This window comes from Agelaius tricolor, unplaced genomic scaffold, assembly GCF_023055355.1.
Source record: "Agelaius tricolor isolate 1412-34295 unplaced genomic scaffold, bAgeTri1.0.p SCAF_11, whole genome shotgun sequence".
Lineage (NCBI taxonomy): Eukaryota > Metazoa > Chordata > Aves > Passeriformes > Icteridae > Agelaius > Agelaius tricolor.
Window position 1 is genome coordinate 9,684,355 of NW_027269271.1, and position 20,999 is coordinate 9,705,353.

At 39.8% G+C, this 20,999-nt stretch overlaps 1 long non-coding RNA gene across 1 annotated transcript in view; it reads right to left on the minus strand.

The window, feature by feature from the left end:
* LOC139594024 (uncharacterized) overlaps positions 1 to 20,999 on the minus strand; it is a 105,465-nt gene that overhangs the window by 42,979 nt on the left and 41,487 nt on the right. Inside the window, exon 4 of the long non-coding RNA XR_011680490.1 lies at positions 5,092 to 5,335. This is a non-coding gene — a long non-coding RNA (uncharacterized lncRNA). The remainder of the gene's footprint in view (positions 1 to 5,091; positions 5,336 to 20,999) is intronic.

Consider the following 20,999-nt stretch of genomic DNA (forward strand, 5'->3'; position numbering starts at 1 on the left):
AGAGCTTTTCAAAGACCTCTCCTGTTTTGCTAACTCTGTTGCACACCCAGGGCAAGTAAAAATTTAGTGCTTGGAGGCCATAGTGTGCTCAGTGTCTCAGACTGTCTTCTGTACTAATTCCTGCCAAGCAACAATTTCATAGCTTCTTTTTTTTTTTTTTTCCTATGCCATAAAACTGTTCATTTTGTGCCTTCCCTTTGTATTTTAGTACATAACATCACTGAGAGTACGTATCTTTTAGCAGTTTATGATGACACTGCTCAGGCAACTCAGGGAAAAACAGAAAACAACATCAGAAATAAGAACTTGAAAACACATCTGGAGATACCCAGAGATGGAAGTATCAAAGAGCCAGAGAAGAAATGTGACATATGGAAATGAAAAACAGTTTAAGCTGTTCCTCTACAACTGTTTCACTTGTATTTTCTGACTTGCTATTATTTTCCTTTAAAAGAGTTTTAGGAAAAAATTTTGATGCTTAATAAGCTAGTTCACAATAATCATATGACAAAGGTTGCATATAGAAGGTGCAGGAAACACCCAACCCTGTCAAGACAGATGTGATTTACTTATTTAAATTAGTGCTTGACTAATCATGTCATGAAGATTTCTGATACTACATTTAATCTTTTATTCATCAGGAATGTTTTGGGTCAGCTGATTTGTTTTTACTTAAACAAGAGAGACTTTCTGGAAAGATAATAAAAGTATTTGAATTAAAATTTAAAAAATAAACTCTTGTTTCACAGAACAAATACAAGAGATTCTGTCAGCGGTCTTCTCTACAGAAAGATGGACTTCTATCTCATAGCTGTTAAATAAGAGAAAAAATATTATTAATCCCATCAGTTCTCAGCACTAAAATAATGCCTAATACTCTTTTCCAGTGATAATTTTTTTAAGTTAAAAGAAGCACCTTTTTGTAATCATAGTCTCTGTGGTAGTCTTTATGGTGACCTTTTCACTAGAGAAGAAATGCTAAAAATCATTAAAACTGATATTGTCACATAAGAGAATACAAATGTTTAATAGGAGCCCATTTGAAAATGTTTATTGTGATTTTTTTCTCCCCTCAGAGTAAAGCAATAGCATAATACCCAGCTGCATGATAATATTGGCAAGCGAGGCCATGAATTTCAACTGCAAACCCTAAACACTGAATGTGCTGTGCTTTTTAAAGAAACCCCCTTTTGTATGAGATATGTAATACCCTTTTGTCCTGGAGCAGTTTGCATAATAATAGTTTTCTTTACTTATTCGTTGTCATGTGATGGAGCTGCAAAGTGAGCTACACAGCAACAGCATAAAAGACAATTTTCCGTTTTTCTCTAATTTTTTCAGAGATTTTCTTGTCTTTTAAATGTAAATACTTCTAACTATCTTCAGAAAAGATATCTAGTTATAAACATTTCAGACCTAATTGTTACTTTTCTTAATATCTACTGAACTATTTGTGCTTTTCTTTTTCATAAGAAACAGGAACATTATTTCCTTTGCACTCACTCCTGAAGAGCCTGAAGCATATTCAGAAAATTGGGCATATGATCAACTGGTATAAATCAGCATAACTCTATTCAAAAATACCTCACTCAAGACTTTAACAGTAGAACTACTTGATCAGAGAAGTCAAGAAAAGTTTATGTTACTAACTGTGTAATTTCTATCAGAGTTGTGCATGTGTTAAGACTGTGCCACTGAGATGAAAGATAATACCTGACTGAAGAGCCACCTTTAAAAACTAGATATCTAGGATACATCTGAGACTAAGCATAAAATAAAATTGTAGGAATTTTCTGATGAGATTTCCTATGTAATTTTTTTTTAAGATTCCTCTTGGGCTCTTCAATGTGTTCTAGTCTGAGTAGTAAGAAAGGAGTACAAAGGAGATACAATTACATTGAAGTGGAGCTCAATCTTAGTCACAATGAAATCTAAGAGAAGGACTAAAGGCAGGGATAGTTCCTCAGCTAATGTACAGTAAACTAGCCATTATTCTAACTGCTGCTATCAAAAGATTTTTCCTTTCAAATCAACAGAATTATGCCAAGTTACTCTAGTTGTGACTTTGGCCAGAAAATTACACATAGTTTTGAACCTCTGGCCTGTAACCACTGCAAAGAGACCATTTCCAGGCAATCCCTCCAAAGTAACAAAGGAAATAAATGCTATTACACATTATCTCAAAATCAGAGTGCAGAGAGGGTTCATAATCTTACCAGGAAACATTTAGAGGTTTGCAAATTGAAAAAGGTCAAAAGCAACTGGGTTAGATTATTTTGGAGAAGTTCACAAGGTGGATAAACATATAACAATACATGGTCAGATCTGAGCACTGCAAAGAATACCCAGGTAGAAAATAAAGTCTCCAGAGCCCCAGTTAATTATTTTATAGCTCCACATGTTAAAATAAGAGACTATTAGACACAGACATCCTTCAAAATTTAGATTAATAAATCAGCATATCCCTTAGGAAGCAAACATATTTTACTGTTTTCTAAAATATCTAAGATCTGTCTTTGCCAAACAGCTCAACAAGAAATGTTCACAGCCCCAACCAGTAGAAATTAATACCAGAGACAGAAATCCTATCACTGAAGCCATGGAGGAAGACACACACTCCAGGTAAGACAGTATTATAATGACTTTATGTACTGTAAATCTTTTAATCTCAACTCTCACAACTGAGCCATGGGGTTCTGTCCTCTGAGAAATAAGAGTTGCTTTATATCAGTTGGATACAAGATACTCTTAAGGCACTGCAGGCTGAACAACATGTCTTACACCCTGTCTTAGTGGCAGAGAAATATATTAGCTTAGATCATTCTCTTTGCCTAGGGGCCCTGAAAAGAAGTACTTCAGGAGAAAAAGTTCAGTGGAGCTTTCTGAAATACTTTACTAGAAAGGTACAGCCCATCCTTGACTTATTATGCCATTATAAGGCACTCTGAGGTTTTTTGGGAGTAAGTTCTTGTGACTCACAGCCATCATATACCTGTCTCTGGGATACAGCTCTTTTATCCACTTTTCTTGTTCCACTACCCCCATTTCTGGGGTTCTGTGATTTTTTCTGCTTCCTAACAGATGTAGCAAGAACCTTATGTGCTCACCACTTTCTTTTTTAATTTCTTAGAAGTGTTGAAGTTTTTGTTCACAGAACACTGAATGAGAATTAAATTTTTCTGTTAAAAAATACCACAACTTTTCAAAAATGTCATTTTTATGTGACTATTTTAAAGTGATGCAGATGGCAAAAATTTGGAGGAATGAGCCATGGGGCTTGTTTGATTTTCTGAAACAACTGTTGCTTAGTTTGTGAGGTAATGAAGTCTCTACTAAAAGCACTACATTCACTTTTTATCTATTAATAATCCTTGTTCGGATGATTTGGCAAGTCCATCCAGGTATTGCATGGTGTGTAGCCTTTTTCTGATACCTTGATACAAGTAATTTTTTTTACCTGGGAAGTATAAGTCCATTCCTGGCAAGCATAATTCAGTTAGATCCTGACACTGTGCATTTGGAATTGAAAAAGCAAATCTTCCCTGGTGCTAGCTGCAGTGGGTAGTGTTGCAAGGAAATGAGAGACTAAGACAAATTTACTTCTATTCTCTTCCTGTGACAACTCAATAAGAATGCACTTTCAAGGAAATGAAGCTTTTTTGCTATTTTGTGGTATCTGTGCATGAAAACTCACCAAATAGTCTTCTGGTGATCCAGTCATTGAGAGAGACTCCCAAACAGCCAAGACCTGAGTCTAAATGAATTTATGAGTCTAAATGTTCTTTGGTTACATGTGCTTTAAAACAAAAGGTTTATTCTCACATGTTGGCATGTCTTTATTGGCACCATTTATTTACTTTTTATAGGAGTGAGAGCATGACTCTCACTCCTATATCAAATGTACTTTTATGCCAGCACATTTGATTGTGTATGACTGACTTTGACACTCACAGGGATCTATTGTTGGTTAGGAGGAAAAAGAAAATTTCTGTAGAGTGTTTAGTTAACTCTCCGTTGAAGTTAAACAAGACATATCTTTAGAAATCTCTTAAAGGATTATTTCTAATGGCACCATTGGGACCCTTGCTTTGCTTAGAAAAATACATGTGATTTTATAAAGGACAAAGACACAATTATCCCAGGATAGCTTCAGGAAAAACCATCATACCTCTTTCAGAGGAGGTGCACAGATATGGACAGCAGCATATGTTCCATGGGCAGACTGGCTTTTATTTTCAATGTGAGACATATTCTTCTACCACTTTTGATGGTCAAAATTAATTCCCTTTAAATCAAGATATTGTATTTCCTAAGTGGACTTAGTCTTTATTCATGTAAATACAAGACAAAGAATATTATTCTTAGGCAGGATTTTAATATTGCCTGTGATGAAAATCTGAATGCTTGAAGTCTCTCAGAATTCTTAGATCTTTGACAGACTCTCATAGTCTGTTTCCAGTTTAATCCAAGAAATTGCAAACTCAGTCTCATTGCAACAAAAGAAATTATATTCATGGGCTTCTTTTTTTTCTTGTCTAGATCAAGAGTTCTGTCCTCTACATTCCCACTAAAGCTTTTCTGCAAAGTCCTTATAGAGCTTAATACACCTTGTTAATGTTGTTAATCACATGTTGTATTAAAAACACATCTGGAAATTACATTTCTCACAAGTTCATGTTTAATTATTAAGTTATTTCTCTTGACTTCCCAATGAGCAGCTTATGAAGATGGAGGAACTCTCAAATGGGCAGAACTGAAGTTTGAGCTGAAGAGGATCTTTTAAAGATCCTCAGTTCTCCCAACATGTTTGTGTGTATAAACCTGGGTGTGGTTGTCCTTCTTTACACCTGGTCTCAAGCATGAATTATTGTAACAGCACCTCCCCTGACAGTGAAGTGCTCCCTCAATAGCTGTGAGCTTATTGTCTGGGTACTGTTGCTAGGAAAAGCAGCTGATCAGGGGGCCAGGGTGGCAGCCAGTTGATGTAATACATGCTTGATAAAGCTCTTATCAGAGCCTTGCAGGAATGCTCACAATTCAGCTGGATTTATCAATATGAAAAAAGCCCCATTCTTTCTTCATTTCACTCACCTGTTGGAAGCTGGCCCCACAGAGCTGGGTATTAAAGCTTGAAATCACCAGAGTCACCTCCTGCTATTCCTGCCCATCACACAGCAGCCGAGCACGCAGCAAAGGAAATGCCGTGTCAGGAGTGTTTTCCCTCTGTGGCTGTTGGGGTGATGTGAGCAAGGCAGAGAGCTCTGAGCTGCTCTTCTCCAGCCCTGCAACTCCTTTGAAGGCCTCTCAGGTGCTCCCTGCAGTGAACCAGCTCACTCTGGCAGAAACAGAGGAAAAAAGGCCATCAGAACTGAACTGGGGACAAGTCTCTGGCATAATGTTCAACTGCAATTTTCTCTTCCCAAGCTTTCTGTAGGGGACCACATTCAGGGAGGAGAAGGAGGATGATTTTTATTTAGCCACTAGATAATTTTGATTAATGCTATAAGAATACGAAATCAAATGCAATCCCTTATTTTTTACAAACACTCCCATGTTAATTATTATTAAGCAAATAATGTAATTTCCTTCAATTCCTTATGCAGCTAACAGTTTCCATCAGTCAAAAAGGAGTATTTCTTTAACAAAAATTACTTTTTTTTCTCTGTATTGCCAAGAAAGATAACCAAAGGGGAAAGCCTTTAATCTTGGAGAAAAATCTAAAAAAAGTGTTTGCTAGATACATTAGAGGCTTGCTGATCCATGATTTAGCATCACTGCTCCTTTTTGCAGCTGCTGTGTAAAATGCAGATTAGCTCTCAGATACCTTTCAGGAAGGATTTGATGGATGGCCCTGGGTTGCCCTAGCAGCCCCTACACCCTTAAACTGAGTGATTACTGAAGCAGAGGGGTGGCTCTCCCCTTAGCCAACCTTGACAATCTCTATATACCTTGGCACTTTCTGGCCTTTTTCAAATGTTTTTTCAAAGCCTTGGCCACTGGGGTGCAACTCAAAAGACCCTGTTACATGCACCCCTCTGAGGTGGAGGGATCATTGAGGGGATATTGCTGTCGTGGAGATAGGAGCAATTACATGCTTTTAAAATTTGACTGGAATGATACTAGGATAAGTCATTTTGTAAAAGATGTAAACAATGTGAAAAGGAGAAGGTGATGTGCTGATTACCCTCAAATAAGTGAAGCTTTCCCGTATGCAAGAAGTTCTACAAAGGCATTCTGGTGAGCCCTCCAACATCAACTGTTAAACAGATTTTAACAACTGCCAATGCAAGGTTTATAACTTCAAAGACTCTGGGCATATTTGCCCACACAAAGTTTTGTATCCTCATGTCGTTGGTCTACTGAATCACCAGTCTGCTGCTGGTAGAATAATTATAGGTCTGACTTTTATTTCCTTTTGGTGGGGGGAGAGGGGCAAAGAAGGGGGAGTTTGTTTGGTTTTTTGTTTCACCAAATACATCTGTCTCAGTCTCAGTTGTGAAGGGTTGGCTGGAACACACAAGAACTGTGGAATATTTGGGTTTACTAATAGCTTCATCAAAAAGTACCACTATGGTATCAATTTTATCAGGGACAATTTAACTTGGAAGATCCTTTGTAACCTTAGGAAGTTTCACAGAGTACAGCAGGGGACAGGGCAGAGGAAATCAAGTTGAAAGTGCAGATGCACACATTACACTCGGGGAGGCTATAGCAGCTGGGTATTGCATTCTGCTGATTTGCAAAGGAACCAGTTTATGTATCAGCTTAAAGATAACTTGGTCATCTGTCACAGGACATCTGCTTCCTGCAAACTGACTCTATCCTTTCTTTTCACTTACAGTCCTGACCACTGAACCACTGTGGTTTAATTATGCAAAACTGGGGTTGAAGATTCAAGATATTGCTCAGATTGTTCTGCAGTAAACTCTTCTGATTCAGCAGTGTCAGCAGGAAGGAGCCCATGGACGCCAAACTAACCCCCATCTCTGCAGCCTGTTGTGCCATCACATGAAAATAAGATTCTTGCTTCTCTATCACTCAGCTCTGTTGTCCAGGTGATTTTCTGGATGTGTGACTGTTTTACTTGTCTTTGACTTCCCATTTATACTTCTTGCTAATTTCTTCATGGCTTGCAGAAGGCATTAATGTCTTCTCTGCCCCTGCAGTCCCCACTCACATAAAAGCTTCACGACAGTATGCCCTTTTATACCTTAGTCATTCTTGCTTAGTGCTCTACAAAGGGCATAGCTGATCCTGGGAAATCTTTTTCTCTGGCATGCTGATGCATTGTGCTTAATGTATTATCAACAATGACAGAGCCGCCTCAGGCAACTCCAGCAACACAGAAAGCATAGGGGGTTTTATATAAAGGTTCTTTTGAAAAAAAAGTGTATAACCCACACAGAAAACTTTCTCCCTTTGGTTTCCTGCAGGTTGAAGCAGGAGGTGATGCTACATGGAAAGACAAGCCAAGGAGACCTTGCTCAGGTAAATCAAACCTGAAAGTAGTGGTAACTATGCTGGAGTTTATTTGTGCTGTCCGTTCATGTACCACTGCAGGAGCTTCATGCAGCACGTACAGAAAGCAAGTTCTAGAAGGGACCCGAAAGGGCAGCCCTGCCCTCGTTTCCAGGGCTGTGCTGAACAGTGCACTCCTGCTACTGCATTTGCATGAGAAAGCAAGAAAGCCCTGCTGAAAGGTTGCACGTGCTAATTAGTTTGGGGAAATAGAAGGAGGCATTTCAGAAAAACTTCACATGCCTTGCACACAGTGCAGGTCATCTTGGTTTACATTTGTGCTCCTATAGCTGCAAGATGTCTCAAGTCTGAGTGACAGGGATGCTGTCCCAAACAGATTTTTAAATTGTTTTTCTTTTTAAAAAGTCCAGAGTGAGTGTTTTTCTTGACAAACTGTTGACAGTTCTCTAATTCTGGACATTATGAGTGCTAGCATAAATCCTATACATGTGTTTCTAAACTGAGAGTCCAAAATAACCTCATTCCCTGATCACAATGTAAAGAATTATTCAGGATTCAGAAAGAAACCAATCTTTCAATGAGTTTCACTTAATTTAGAAGCTTTTAATGAATAGGAATTTTTAATCTGTTTGAAATCTCCTTTCAAACTGAGCTCTAGCTATAACCAATCCTTCTGACTAGCTGGGTATAGTGCCAACAGTTAGAAATACAAGTGCACAGTGCTCTTCTGTCCTGACAAGAAACTTGAAATCTCTGTATTCTGGAACTCAGCCAGAAATGTTCTTGCATGCCTTCTCCTCTCCTGACCTCAGCTGTCACAGTGGCCTCCAGCACCACACAGGAAAGCATCTTGGTTTTCCATCAGACTCCATTTTCATACATCAGGGAGATGAAGAATACAGGTTTTTGAAACATATGCAGTGCTGCATGTGTTTTGTCTGTATTTCTACTATGCCATGTGTACACATCACCATCTAGGAAACTGGTACAGATATTTTTTACAGATATTTTCCCTTACAGCTAAGGGAAAGGGGGGGTTTATGAATTACATTTTTTTCAAAAAGAGACCATGCAGAATGATGCTCAAATTACTCACAGGGCTGAGACAGGTATTTGGTAGGCCGCTGTTGCATGGCAGAAGCATCCCTCCCACACCCTGGACAAAGCTTATACTTAGATCTGCAGGTGACCATTTAATCTGCAGGTGACCATTTAATCCATTTTAATTTTTTTTTACAATGCCAGCCCTTCCTTTACCTACTACCATGGTGAACAGAGGCAAACTCAGGCACTGCAGTGGGAGAGAGCAGTATTTCACAGGACAGAAAACATGGCACCAGTCACTCACTTCCCCTCTCCTTGTTTCATGGGTGAGGGCTGTCCCTCTTTTTGCTATTTCTTTTACCCCTGAGCTCAGAAGTCAGTATGAGCAGCATCAGGCCTTCACAAATGTGCTTGGGATGGCTTCTCAACATGCTGTATCTTTTGCTGACAAATTGGTGTCAAGGCCAGAACTTAATGAAGTCTTCAGAGAAAATTTTTCAGCAAATCTGGGGATCTCAAAGGTGTGAACCTGCAGTAACACCAGAGTAACACAATTTATCTACTTCTGCTCGTCTTTTGGAAGGCTGAAAATTCAGCTTTGCAGCAAACTGTAAAATCACCTTTCTAGCTGCACCCACTTTGTTATTTTTCAGGTTTCCTTACATTCCAAAAAAAGAGCCCAGGTCACTAGCTTGGAGTAATTTGAAGTTAATCTCCTACTGATACCTTCAAGCTTGAAATTTTCATGAGCATCTCTGCTACACCCCTCAAGAAAATTACCTGAACAAAGCTGCCAAAACATGGTATGTCTGTGATTCCATTTCCCTCTGCACTGTGGAGCTGGATTCATGTCACCAGGTAGGTGCCACTCTTTTTCCAGAAGGACAGTAACAAAGTTTGTTCCCCTGTGTGTTGAAGAAACTCGGAAGACAAGATGTCTTCCTGAAGCACTTCATTTCCAGTGCTCGTGTTTCTGTCACCACAGAGGGCTTCCAGTGCTTGGGTAGGAACTTTTATGGGATTGGCTCATGTACCACAGAACTTGCTTCCTTCATTCAGATGTAGGCAGGACAAGCAAATGGGCAGCAGCTTACAGGGCTGTTGAAGACTGGGACGGTAGTTGTAGAAATGGGGGTGTATAAGGTAGGTTAGTTTTCCTGAGCATTAGGAATTTGAAGGGAAAATATAAACAATGTCTTGATTCTGGAAATATTAATGCAAACTTGCCAAATTTGGTTCTTTCTACTGAAAAATATGTGGGCAGAAATGTTTTTCTTAATTCTAGGAGTCAAGGGGTTTTTCTCCACATGAAAACAGATAAGGTTTTCAAAGGAATTGATAGCACTAATCACCTGGTAGAAAAACACCCACTTACTAAAACCAGAGGCCCATTGGCCATCTCAGTCCACACACCAGAAACTGAATGCACAACTAAAATCAGTAAGGTGCTGTCTGATAGGAAAAAAAAAAAACCAAAAACAAAACCAAAAATATATATATGGAAACAGAAGTTCCAACTGCTGCTGCTACTGCTGAGCCAGGAGCTGGGGAGCACTGTCCTTACAGCATCCCAGAAACTGGGCTGCTCACTCTGGCTCTGAAGGACCTCAGGTGTCCAGAATCAGCAGGAAGTGCAGATTCACTTGTACAAATACAGGCACTGATCTTTGAAAACTGCTGCTCTGAACCGCCTCATTTGCACCAGCAGTAAACCAAGGAAATAGTTAGTCCTGGCTGGTGAGGAGACACAAGTCCTACATGTAAGTCCAGCTTTGTTACTGAAGAAGTATACTCACTGGTTCTGGTTCTGTACATAGGACCTGGGCAATTAGATTTTTACATTAAACAGATTCTTTCTTTGAAAGCTTACTTAGCTTTCAAATTTAGATTTGAAAAAAACACAGAATGAAATTAAATGTTTCTTTTGGATAGCACACTGATAAACAAAAGGAAATCCCTTGCTGCAGGATATTGCAGTCACAGGTCACGAATGTTTAAGCAGGAGTTACTGCCATCCAGAGGAGAAAAACCATAAGCTGTCATATTTAATTATTTTTTAAGCACAGAAAGGTAAACCTAAATGGTTGATTCAGTTTGCTTTATATTAAGGAATCAAAGAATACAGAAATATTATAAATGTACCCAGAGGTATCTGCCACAGAAAGCACCCAGGACCTCCAGGGCCTGCTACATCAGGGGACTGGGAGATGCTGTGGGCTGAAGGGATTTTCTCAACTTTTCATTACCAAACTAGCAAAAAAACTACTGAGTGTCCAGCTCCGGAAAAAAGGTCCCTCCCTCTTCAACCGCCCCTTCCCTCAGAAACTGACAAAAGCACAGCGGGAAACAAAGAAATAAAGAAATAAGTCATCTGGGGAAATAGAGAAGGGGAGAATGGGAAGATCAGCATGTTTTGAAAGCGAACAAAAAATAAAAGTTCTGAGCCGAAGGAGAAAAAAATCTGAGGGGAAAAAAATATATTTGAATTTAGTGTCTTTTCTGGGCAACCCATGGCCAGTCATGAACCGTAGAAAATCCAAGAATGGCATTTCATTTTGGGCAAAAATCAATAACGAAAGTCTTCCCAGGACAGGTCTTTTTGAATATCTTATACAAATTGTAGCTCAGGATCCTTCTAAGCTTTATTTCTTCAATACCTTTCTCCTCATCGGGAACTAAAGTCCAGGTGCTCCTGTCCCTCCGTACGCCCAAGCGGGACGGGAGGAGCGGATGCGGCCATTCCCCATTCCCGGCTGCTCCCGGCCGCTTCCTGAGGGGGCCGAGCCGGGGCGCGCGGGCCCGCAGCGCCCCCTGGCGGCCGCAGCGCTCCCGGCCCCGGCGCCGCTGCCGCAGCGGGACGGGCGGGAAGGGACGGGACGGAGCGGGCCCGGCACGGAGGGAGCCGCGCTGCGCCGCCGGTACCGGGCCAGCTGGAGCGGGAGGCGCTGAATTCCCGATGTAAATCTGCAGCACCTTTGGCTGCTTTGCCGTTGTGCTGCTGGCCCTCCAAAAGATCATCAGAAGGAAGGGGCGCTTTAGGAGGGAAAGTTCCCCATCGGAGGTTAATTCTCTTGCATGTTAGACCGTGTATTAAGACACCTACTTAGCCTTCCCAGTCTAGTTTTGCCCACAAGGATACCAGACTCCTACCCCAGGGAGCAGAGCAGAGCCCAAATCCTCTGTGAATGCAACCATCTATTATCTGAGGCCCCCCCATGCTTCGTCTGCAAACGCAGTGCTCAACGCGGTTAAACAAATTAATTCTTTCCTCAAGGGGCTCTGCTTAATGGAGGGACTTCGAGAGGACCCCAAGCAATGTGCTTGCCCTATCCCAGATTTATTTGTTGAGGCAGGAGGGAGGTCAAAAGCACCGAGCCTTCCATTTCAGTAAGTTATGTGCCTGATGACCTGCTGTAGGAAGAACTATTGATCTCGGCTTATAACTCCTGCTAAGAGTCCTGTATGTATCGACAGTCCTGGAATGCCCCACATTTAAATACTAGGAGTGCCAAAGACAACCAAGCAAATATTTTAGCTTGCTGTCTGCAAACTTTTCTTCTGACAAAAGATTTCTGGTTCGATTGTTTCCAGTGACATGTAAGAAAGCTGAGGCATTCAAAATAATAAAATATTCCAAGATAATAGTTCAGGGTTTTAAAACAGGCCATGTTACCTACTCTTCCTGTATAATGCTGAAACTTGAGGGGAAAGAGGAGCCTCTCCATTACTAAATAGTTTGTTGTCAATAGCATTCATAGTCCATTAAAAAGTCCATCTGAATACCCTATTGATTTCATTCAACTTCCAGCCCACAGAAACTTAATGACGTTGGTAGTGAGACAGGACAAGCCCCCTGGTTTTGCCACCATACCAGTTACCTTCAGTATAGCATTGTGCCATCTTCAGCTCCATCACAAGATGATTTATGTCAATAGCATGTGAGGAGCAATTGCCCTTAAAGGCAACAGATAACCACAGAACAGCAGCATCCAAGAAAAGCAGAGCACAAATCACTACCTTTTTTTTCCAATTAGGAAAAAAAGCATCATGAAGAGCCACATTTTACAGAGCTAAAATGATTTTCTATTTAATGTCGTCTATTTTTTAAACATTATAATAAAAATGAAACTGAATTTAGAAATCTGTTTTAAAAGCTGAAAGAAGCACTGCTGAGATGTAAGGAGGTGTATGGGCCAGTACCCAAAATATTGGATATAATTTTCCACCACATTCATCAAACCAAATCCATGTAAACTTTGAACAAATTTGGCAAGAGCCTTAGTGGTTTTGGTTTTACTGCCCTATAATGGAAGAAGTTCCTTGTGCATTGGCTATCCCTTTGTAATTGTCAATATCATTGTGGTAAAATGTGCTTATATGTCTTAAGACGATCAGGAATCAAGGCAATTCTTTGAAGACAATTTACAGTCATTTCATGAGTGTTTGTTATGCTGCCTGGTCTGCATAGCTGCCTACATGGGGAGGTGCCAATGATAGCAGGCAGTATTGGGTGCTGCCAAATGAAATCATCACCTGCCTTTGTGCCCCTTCCCAAAGCCTGCTCCTCACAGGCAGCCTTCGGCACACACACAAACGGATAAATCATCTCACCAGCCCAGAGGTGACAGGGAAATTAGAGTCCTTCTCTGCTCAATGCAACACTTTAGTCATTTGAGACAGGAAATCACTTTGTGTTGGGAAGCAGTACTGGGTAAATCTCAAGCAGTTTCCAGAGCAGTCAAGGGCTCAGGTTGCAGAAGGAACAATGTGATTATGACAGGCAGGAAGCAGAACAGGACAAGTTCCAGCAAAAACTCCACAGAATGTAATAGCAAATATTGCTCCTGGTGTAGATCTGTAATAGGTCATTCAAAAAAATATACCAAGATTCATTCTACAAATACAATAAACTCCTAGAGCTGTTTCCATAGAATTCTCTTCAGTATGGTAGGATTTTTCTATACAAATACTTTTCTGTGCCCTGCATCACCCTGAGCACAGTTCTACAGAAGTATCAGCACAAATAATGATGTCAAGGAGGAGATGCAGAGAAGTTCTTTTTCTCTCCCACCTTCATCAGCTGCAGTATCTCACTATCAGTGAAAGCTGGCAGAGGGATCAGTGACAAGTTGCCTAAAGATAAGGAAGACACAGACTGCTGAGGAGAACTTTGAGAAGTATCTCCTGTGAAGGATCTGCTCCAGAGCTGAATTAGATTCCTCTTTGTCAAGGCAGAGGCTAAACTTTGGAGTGGTGTCAAGTCTATTTTTATGATACTAAAATCTCCCTGGGAATTTATGAGACTCTCTCTTTGGATTTAAATTATCTCTTCAGGAAGGGGGAGTTATAGATCAGTCATTTTAAGCCAGCTGACCTCAGTCACCTTCAGTGACAGGTAAACTCAGCTTAAAGGAAAAGGATCCCTAGGGTCAGTGGTTTCTGAAGGGGGTTGGGGGGGTGTGTGCACTATCAGAATACTCAAATAAGAGAAACATGATGCAAAGTGAGGGCATTCCCTTGCAGCAGTGCTGCAGATGCAAAACACTAAACTAATGAAAGAACCATTGACATTTCATTCCAGAACCATTAATGCTTCCCAAAAGGTCCAGAATTATGTGGAATTAAATTCAATAGTGAATCCACTTTATATGATGATACAAGGCATTAATAGAAATTACCTGTTGAGTGAAAAAAGAGCTAAACAGTATTTGAGGCATTTGGGTTACTCATAGCTGACTTTTAACAATTGCCTGAAAAGGTGTGCTGCTTTTTGTGCAGGTCATTATAATCTACCTGTAGAGCTTCATATTCATATCTTATCATATCATATTTTCATATCTGTTTTACATGCAAGAACTTCCATGTCAAGCTGAAATGCTTGCCTCAAATATTCAGGGTGGGTTCATTAAATTCAGAACTGCAGTCAAGGGTGAAAAAGCCACTTGTCAAGCTCAGCCTGCTCATCAATCCACTTGCTGCTCTCCTGTGTGTCTGCTGGGCAAGGAAGTGTTTCCAGTGGCTATTGTGAAGCAGCAAAGTGCCAGGAATGTTAGAGAGATTGTGGAAGGCAGTAAACCACACAGTGCATTTCTGGAGTGAGTTTTCTAAGTAGTTTATGGTTTTAAAACTTGAAGCTTCATCCACATTGCAATTTAAGCATTTGTAGCTATTTTGAACAAGGGAGAAATTAGGAGATGATGGATTCTGTTACAGGAGAGTTCTTTGATGCCCTTTTCAAACACTATCCAGATACTCATCTGAAGCTTTCATTTACAGTAAATACTACAAAGGATCAGCTATTTGAAAGAAATTAAAAGGATGGAACATTTTCTTGGCTGTTAGACATCTGAGAAATCCAGAAGTGGATGATGCCAGACTATCTGTCATATGTGTACTTCCTGTAGCCTTACTCTCCTGAATGAAATGTGGTTACCACAGGAGATATTTGCAATTGAGAAGGAGAGATCAACTAGATTTGGCTTTCCTAAATATGGTCTGTCTCTTAGAAAGTGTTTTACAGTTTCTGTTACAAATTTGAAGGAAAGGTTTTCTCATTAACAATTGGCAGGTTACCTTTTCAGCACAGAAGAATTAAGGATATTGGGGTAAGTTTCAAGCCCCCATTTTAGAGTTTTAGGCAAGCACTTTCATCAGCTGATTGGAATGACACCACAGGCACCCAATATACCTATGGGACCATTTACAAATGGGCTTCTATTTAATCAATCTCTGAAGTAAAAAATCAATAAATAATCAAAGTACATTTACATACACAATTACAAAATATATGGTTTAGGAGCTACTATAAATAGTAAATATGTAATTCCAATCTTTAAAAATAAGACAAAAATTGCATTTCTTTAAAATTTAATAACAGTAAGGGAAACCTTTCTGATTTCTTTAGGTCAGTTTCAGATAATTTAGGTTGAAAAAACTTCTGTAAGTGATCCAATCCCCATCTCAACACAGGTCTCATTACTTCAGGTCGCTCATGCAGTGTTCAGTCCAGTGGAACCCTCCAAAATGGAGATTCTGCAAGTTTTGCTGAGTGCTGATTGCTGCAATGCATTGGTAAGAGAGCAACCCACAGGCAAAACTTTCTCCACTTTTCTGAACACAATAGGAAATGTTCCACTTCCTATTCAAGGACGTTCTCACTGACCTTTCTGGGTTGTATATAATACCTTTCAGGAATCAGGCAACAGAGCTTTGTATCTGGGGGATCTAATAGGTGTCTAGAGGTGTCTCCTCCAGTTAGGCTTGCATGAGCCCACTGTGGAAGGGATTATTTAAGCAGCTCAGGATCCAAAAGTTAGCAGAGTAAGTAAAATCTTTCCATTACTTTGTGACTTACATCTGGTTTGTTCACTTGTTTACAAAATTAGTTGGTTTTTTTCCAGTTAAATCTCTTTTAGACTTATTGGAGAGGTGACAAAAATCTGAAAAATGTCACTATCACCAGTATTTTTAAATGGTCCCTTAAAAAGTGTGCAGTGATTTGACTCATATCTTTTAACAAATTCTGGAAGCTCTAACATCACTGCTAGAACTACTGGTCACCCTTCTTAGTGTGCAAATCCCCTGTGAGTTCCCAGCCCCTGTGCAGACCTCTGCAGAACTGGGGAGCAGAGCTTTTGCCTCATCCCTCCTGACCTGTCCTGCCTCCTCCAGCTTCCATCCATCTTCCGTGCAGAGCTCAGGCCAGGAGAGCCAAGGAAGCACTCGAGTATTTTTGTGGCAAATTGCTGCTTTCAGGAACATGCATTAAAGACACAGATAATCCTGTCTATTTTGTTCCCAGTTACTTGCAGCAGAGAGGTCTGGATCCAGACAAGTGCTGGGAGCCTCTTCTTCCTGGGATACCAGGGCAGCACCAGGGCAGATCTCCTGCCAGAAGTGAACATGGGGCGTTTTGTTTAAGCTGGGAAGCTGATAGTATTGAACCCATCTAGTTGAATAAACCAGCTGCCTGTCCTCTTGCCATCTCTGATGTAAATCTGTATGGTATTGTGAAACTTTATTTTAAGCTTGCAATATTTACCAAAGCAAACCAAAAGGGTTCTTTCTAACTTCCACATAATTTTTTCTACTGAGCTATTTGTTGGAAAGATATGTTCATGTATAATTAAATGTGGCTTGCTTAAACCTTTGCAGTTGGTAGCTATATATATATATTTTGTTGTGCTTTGAGTACAAAGGCTATATTATGCTTTTGTTGGCATCCTTGCTGGTTAGAATGCCAACTGCATAATTTTGTTCTCTGCTCTATGTCAGAATTCAAGTGCCGAGGGCTCAACAGGTGGTGCTGGGATAAAGTTCTGGCAAATCAAATAGGTAATGTGGTTATTTCTTTTGTCAAATTATAATTGAAAACAGAGACAAGTAAAATGAAACTCACATTTTCCTAGTGCAAAAGAGAGACTAGAATTAAACTCAAATCAGTTTCCATGACAAATACACATTACTACTGAGCTTGGTCTGTAAATAAACATGCAACACCTTAGTTTTGATGTAGAATGATTTTTTTTTCTCTGTAAATTTAAACCTTAAGCATCAGTGTTTAAACAATAACAGAAGACCAGAGTCCTCCATGAATCTTCTGTCTTGCTTGTACATATTTAGGAGAAAATATGCCTAAAGCTTCAGAAAAACTTTGAAAAGATTTAAATCTGAAAAGTCAGAGAATTTGAGACAATCTGTAATACATAACTCCAATGTTTAACATCAAGAGTTTCCTGCCATATTGTTTTCTAATCATTGCTATATCCATGCTCCCAGAAGAAAATGATAAATACACTGGGAATTCCAGTGAATGTGCTGAATGAGGTGTTGCTTTTTTAAGCTTGACTTGGATAATGTTTATTAATCCTAAAATCACAAAAATGGGATAAAACCTTCTATAGCAAAAATGCAGCAAATTATATCTGCATAGCTTGGTTTTCCAAAATTGCACATAAAAAGGCCCATGCACTTCCAGGACTATCAACTTTGCTATTGTGGCTGATCTTTTTTACACCAAAATGTTTTTATTTTCCTCTGAGGACCTATCCAAATCTAATACAAGTAATCTTATGTACAGTTCCAATGATTATCATGGTTTTATTTAGCTTTCCATTCCTCCTCATTTAAAGACATTTCTCCTAAACTTTACATTTCTCAACTCAGTTTTGTTTTGTGTTGTTTTGTCAGCTCCGAACCCATCGTTCACTGGAGCAGCTTCCTGCAGTGGCCTCCAGTTCTTTAGGCTATCACAAACATCATTTTGTCCCTTTCAAGCTCTTATTTAACTCAAGGTGCTGCCTTTGTCTGGGACCAGATGGTGCATCCTCTTCTTTCATTAAGTCATTCCATATTTGATCAGGAGCTGAGTGGCATGGAAAAGGGGTATCCCATCACTCCAGAAACATTGATATTTTCACCTTTTGCATGCCATGGTGATCTGGTTTAGTCCTAGCAGAATGCACCCGTTTCTCTCCCAGGCTATGGCTGTGCTGCTGAGTGCCAGGGCTGTGCTCAGGGGATGGGACACGCCTCACAGAGCATGGCCTGAGAAACTCCTGAATATGGCATCAAAAAATGCTGCATCTGACAGATCACAGGGTAAGAAGCTGACAAATGGACACGTGGTGCTGTGAGGAATTCCCAGGTGGTTAAGGTGGATTTTTGTGACAAACAGCTGAATTATAGAGAAAGGTAAGGCTCTGTGTTGGGGTTGGTTTGGGATTTGGGATAGTGCAAGGCCAACAGTGGTGGGTAACTGTATCAGCCTACCCATACACAGATGAGATTACCTTGAAATGGTATCAATAATACCAAAATTAAAATTCAATACCTACAGAAGTTGAAAATAGAAAAGAGAGTAACTGGATTAACAGAGAAATAATAAATCCATGACTCTTATCTTATCTATCTCTTTTACTGCCTTTTGGCTAGTAATCAATTTAATTTCTTCACACTTTTCAGTATGAAGATATCTGGGAGCAAGAAGATATTTACTGAGAATAAAGATCTCAGTTCAACATGACACTCTACACAATCCCACACTAGGACTGACCCTGTTCCAGCTTGGTTAACCCAGGAAATCTGCACCCAGTTGTTTTAGGAGTTAATCTGTAGCTTCGCTGCAATGGACTGGCTTAGAAGGTAAAAATTATATTACAGCCAAAGTATTATTAAGTTCTTTACCCCTTTAAAAATCCTTTTCCTGCACTACTGCATTTCTAGACTGACCTGAGGCATGCCATGAGGACAGATCCCCAGTCTCTATGATTTTTCATAAAGGTTCAATACATAAGAAAAAGTCTCCTGGCTTTACTTTTATTTTTTCTTTTAAATAACCATCTTGAATATTTATCTTATTGATCAGACAGCTTTTTGGAAAAGAAACAGCTGAGAAGTAGATAATGTGCCTTTTTCATTGACAAAAGATTTATGTCTTGCCTGGAAGGACTTGATACTTTGAGGGCTCACAGCTGACCTAGTCAAGCACAAGTAGCACGTAGTCCAGTATTTATCCAGGGGAACCAAGACTGCTGCTCCCACTTCTTTGGTGTGAAATTAAATCAGCCACACTGAAATTGGCAAAGATTTAAAAACATGATAAAAATTCTATCAAGAAGGGGAGAGAGAGGCTCAGAAGCATTTTGAATCAATGAAATCTGTGCAGAAATAAGTAGGGTGTGCATGAACACTTCTGGTGACCTTCTGCAGGAGCCATCTATGTGCTTGCCAGGCACCTTCTCCCCACAGGAACAGGTGAGGAGTTCAGCCACAGGGCTGACCACCCTTCCCCACAGCTGGCACAACCACTGCAGTTTGGCTCATTTGTATCACTGAATTCTGTGCTGAGCCACAAGAAGGGAAGGAGAATGAGATGTGTTCTTAGGTGCCTCTTTGCCATGGACTGTGTGTAGCCTGGGGTCACTGACTGCTCAGAGAAAAGGCTTCTCTCAATTTCAGCGTTTTAGTCAATGTATTAAAAAAAACCAAACTACTACGGGGTTTTTTTCCCCTTTAAGCAGGGGTTGAGAAAGGTAGACTAAAATAGTAAAATTCTGCTTTTCCCAGGAGATCCTTAATTTTCTCCAAGGATAATATGACAGTTTCCACCAGCTTTGCCACAGCTCAAATGAAGCAGAAGGAATAAATGTGTTAGTGTGTTGTGCTTGTACTCAGATGAGCTTTCACAGGAGGCCAGAAGAAGGGCAAGGAATTGGGTGTACCTTCATTTCCTGAAGTGAGCAGAGTGTGTGGGTTTTCCCATTCCCTGCTCCTCATCCTCATGCCAATCCAGACGGGTCAGCTCATGGAAGTGCTATTGATGGCAACATAAATTGAGTATTGGAAAGCACAGGCAGAATTTCCTCAGAGGAAATTAACCATGAATTGGCTTAAAAAAACACCTCCTATCTAATATAAATAATGCTAATATCTTCAGAAGTATTACTGTTATCCTGCAACTGAGAAAAGAAAAAAATTCAATAGTCAGGAAATTCATTTTCCTGAGTGCTGGAAAGCCTAGAGGTTAATGCACACAACAAGATGGCCACTTCAAGATCATTTCTTCTTTAAGGGCCATTTCTTCTTTAGACAGTATTCTGCATTGCACCAGGCAAGTCACCATGTTTCTTTTCCAATAATTTCATCCATAAAATGAGAATGAACCTACATGGCTCCCATTCTGGTGATAATGGTAGAGCTCATCTGACTTTGTTATGAAATGAGACTGCTCAGATAGAAACAAGCTCCTGAAATTCAAATGATTCATATTACTCCATGCTGTTCCATTACAGAAAAATGGCAGATTCTTCTGTGGTACTTAGGAACAGAGAAACAGCAAAATTTTCTGGTTTTTCTTTTACATTGTTACAAATTTGAATAGGATCTATATTTTGCCCTTTCACATTCAGCATTTGATTATTTTTTATGTAATATCTGTTTTATATTGATCTCTTCGAGTCTGTATTATGTTTCATTTTTTTGAAAAGAACAAAAAAGGTTTTTTTCTGTGTAGCTGTTTGCTGTTGTTTTCTGTGAGATCACATAATGAAACAGATATTTGGAGAAATATGAGATCAGGAGCTTAGTATGTGTATGTGTGTGTGAAGTGTTTAAACCTGCAACCAGATTTCAAATTTTTCTTGAATTTGCATACAAAAAAAATTAAATATTTAGACTGGATATAACATCTGTGTTATTAAAAAATAGGTTTAAAAAATCCTCCAGAACAGGAGTATGGTAGGCATTATTTCTCCTCTCTCCCAGCACTCTTACAGCCCAGAAATAAATACTTAGAGTTATATTTTCATCTCAGTTCAATGTAACAGATTTTAGCAACTCAAATCCCTTTTTCCATTAGTGTGAGTTAAGCTGCTCAGGCTTTGTCCATGGATGTTGCCCTACTTTTGTCCCTGTCTCTGTGAGCCTTCAGTTCAGTTCCCCTGCTCTGGACTCCAGGTAGGTGAACCTCACAGGGC